Below are 3,784 nucleotides of genomic sequence, written 5' to 3' on the forward strand. Positions count from 1 at the left end.
CTAGGAAACCCTGATCCATTCCAATGCTAAATACACATCTCCGATGCCTGGGGTACCACTGCCATCACACAGCTCCAGGCAAAAAAAAAAAATCAAAAAAAAAAATCAGCTGACTGTAGCTGCTGCACGTTTAGCAACAGGGCTTGTAAGATTTACCTCAGGGACCGAATGTCATACTTCAGGGAGGAGGATGGATGGACAGAAGGACCTGTTTATTCTCCTGTAAGTTTCATTTCATTCGCATTTCACAAAGCGGCTGGGCTGGCTTCTCCTGACACGTAGCAGAAACCTCAGCCATGGGAGCAGTAAGAGACCCGTGCTGTTTCCACCACACAAATTAGCTCTGCTGCCCTGCCCTGGGTGTGTCTGCACAGGAACCTGTGCAAAAAAAATGCTCTCACGTAACATGTGAGCAAACATGCACTCAGTGTGAATAATTGATTTTTCCTAAATTTCCTCTGTTAGCTAAAAGGTATCAGTCTGAGAGAGAGTAAGGCATTGTTCTTTGCACAAAGAACAATATAGGGGAGGGAGCAGGTACAGAAAATTGCAGGTGTGCTTCTGGGGGTCTTCTCCACAGACAACAGGGAATGGAATAGAATTACTTTCCTGCTGCTTCAGATAATCGTAGCAAAATATTTGAAAAGCCAAGGAAGAGAACATTTTCTGCTCATGAATTACCAGCATTGCCTAGCAACATCATCTTGGGCTGTCAATGAATAAGCAAGTAAATAAATGTAAGAAAGTGTCATCAAAAATGAGGAGAAAAAGGGAAAAAAGGGGGAAGAAAAACCTCAAACCCCATAACCCCCCTCCTGTCACAGCCACACATTCTGAGATGCCATTCACCAGCCTGAGGCACTGCACTAGTTCCTAGTTTCATTAGAAATATCAGTTCACCTTGGAATTGAAGCTTGCTAGAAGGTGCTTGCTGTCATTACTGAACAACCAGACGATTGCCATGAATTTAAAGTCAGCTCTGTTAAATCAGATTAAGCCCTCATCTCTCTTCTAGTGAATTAATATGCTTCTGCTCCAAAATACAGTGATCCAATGGTAGGTACCAGTGTTAAGCACGAAACATGCAACAAACACATGGGATCTCAATGATACCAGGTACAATGGGTGCTATTTCTTGCAAAGAGTGCTGTCTTGGGAGCAGCATTTATGGGCCAGAGGAAGGAGGGAGAAAAGTCTGCTTCTGCTGCAGGTGTAAATGAGGCAGCTGAAAAACACTGGAAAATACTCCCTGGTTGCATCTTACCCCACACAGTCACTAAAACAATTGAGCAGAAAGAGACATCTCTTTTCCAACAGTCTTGTAAGAACTTTCAAGAAAGTTTAGTAGGTCTCTCTCCTATCCATCAGTGATTAAACCCCAACAAATAAACAAAAAAATAAACAAAAAAAACCCAAACAGTGAGTTCAGCAAGAGATATCTCACTCCTTCATGAAGACCAGCAGCTCCCCCACCTATGCATAGTATTCTGCAAGGCTGAGAAATAAGCAATCTAATTCCAGTGCTGCTATAAGATTGATATACATAGAAGCTAAAAAAAAGTTAAAAATTCATATTCCGCTCCTGAAACCCCAGCTTCACATTTTCCTATATTTTATGTGGTTTTATCTGAAGTTTGAACTGTTCTTTGAAACCTATGCTGAAACACACTGTTCCTTTTGTATATACCTCTCTGACCTTCTTTCTGCCTTCCTCGCCATCCAGGTCAGGAATCTGATAAGCCACAAGGCACTTCAGCAGCTTGATGGGAAGGTTTATTTTCTGAGCACACTTAGTGTTGTTACACGTAACATCATTCCACTGTTCAACTGGGAAATGGGAACTGGTCTTTTCTATTAAATTCTATTTATAATTTTCCAACTAACAAAAAGCAGACCAGGATTCCCTTTCCCTCCCCTTTTTTTAATAAAAGGCTACATCCCAGGCATTGTGTTAAGCTCCAAGGAGTTAAATGAATGAGCAGAGGGAAAAAAAAATAAAAAAATCTCTGCTCTTGAAATTACTTTTAGCATAGAGAACTGTTGCAATTACAGCGTGCGGTTACTGCACTAGAAGGCACTAATTCCAGTGCCATATGGCTTCAGAATCTCATTACACTGATCTGCTTAAAGTGATTTCCGAACTGACGGCAAAACAATTCTGGTCACCTTCAGCAGTGGGAAAGAACTCTGCCACCGTTGGTGCACGTTACTCCCACGTGAGCTGCCAAAAGCAGGAGTGAGCATAGCAAAGATCAGAAGACTGCCCAGCCAAAGAACTTTTATTGCCATCTCCAAGCTGTGTAGACATCCAGGGCTAATTAAGGACCATTACCATAATCACTGAAAAGAAAAAAAAAAAATAAAAGAAAGCCAGTGCCATCACTGCAGGATTAGCAAAGCTGCCCAGGAGATCAGGAGATGAGCGGAATCTTCACAGGCCAAGGAGAGGGCAGGACTTGCTGCTGCACCTGCAGATTTTATTTTATCAAGCTCTCTTGACCTCTGCAGCTAAGTGCATGTCAGCAAGAACAGAGAGCATTTCTGTCCTGCTAGGCACCTGCCTGGCAAAATAAAGAATCCCAAAGTTACCACTATGTAACTGGCACAGGGGTAAAGAGCAGCTAGATCCACGGTTTAGGCCTGGATGCAAAATTCATCTTGATCACGAACACACCTAAGGACTCAAGTGAGGCTAAGAGCCTTTCTCTGTAACACATACCCAAAATGTAGCTCTTGGCTTAAAGAGTCAGGGGAATAAAATAAAACACAACTAAATACAAGAGGAACTGATGAGACACTGGGTAACCCAGAGAAGGTTGTGATCCATAAAATCAGGCGTGTCAGGCCACCATTCTCCCACACTCCTAAACACCACGACCACCCCACCAACGCCGCAGGCACTGCGAGGGCTGGATGTGCAGGCACAGACTTTGTGCCACTGCCCTCCTGCAGCAGCCCGAGGGCTGGGAAAGGAAGCCTCTGGACAGTTAGAAGGGAACATCTTTTTCTCCTCTCTGTACTCCACCACTAACACACGGAGTCACCTTCAACACGACAATAACCCTGATTCTCTCAAGCACCCAGAGCACTGCACTGTTTCTCTTTCTCTCCCTGTTCACCTCTTTCTCCTTGCAACCAGCTGCTGGAGCGCTCGGGGTGCAGAACAGCTGTGGGATCCACGCAGCCAAGACCACCAGGGCAGCTCATTTCTCTGAGGAGCAGCTGGGCATGTTTCCTGATGGAAGCAGCATCTTTTGTTGTTGCTGCAAATCTTAACTTAAAGCAGATAACGCAGCATCAGAAAGACATAAGGATAAAAATAGGTTTTATAAAAAACACAAGGGCCGTGGATACTCAAGGCTTTTGGGCACGTGCCAGATGTTAGCCGAACAGAAGAAACAGCTTCTCACATTACAAAGTACAGTAGAGACATTTCCAATGTTTTACTGCCATCTCTCAAACACTCGATATCAGTTACTATGTAGGGTGGGATATTGGGCTTTAAAGACTATTGATTTTTTCCTGTTTGCATGTCTGTGCAGTGGAGTTCAGTTACTCTGGGCAGTCCATTAGGAAAAAGGAGCTCCTATCTAGACTTTCCTAAACACCAAGGCTTTGACTGATTGGGATCTCTCAGCTGGCAAACACACATCAAGCACACTCCTTTCCCATCCCCTAGGGCAAGGCTTGTGTTCCAGGGAACTGAGGATAAAATCAAAGAGGAGCTACTCCCCCTGGCCTCACAACTCAAGTTCTTATTTCGAAAGGCAGGGCTGCTATCAGA

The sequence above is a fragment of the Apaloderma vittatum genome, unplaced genomic scaffold (assembly GCF_000703405.1).
Source record: "Apaloderma vittatum isolate BGI_N311 unplaced genomic scaffold, ASM70340v1 scaffold17434, whole genome shotgun sequence".
NCBI classification, from domain to species: domain Eukaryota; kingdom Metazoa; phylum Chordata; class Aves; order Trogoniformes; family Trogonidae; genus Apaloderma; species Apaloderma vittatum.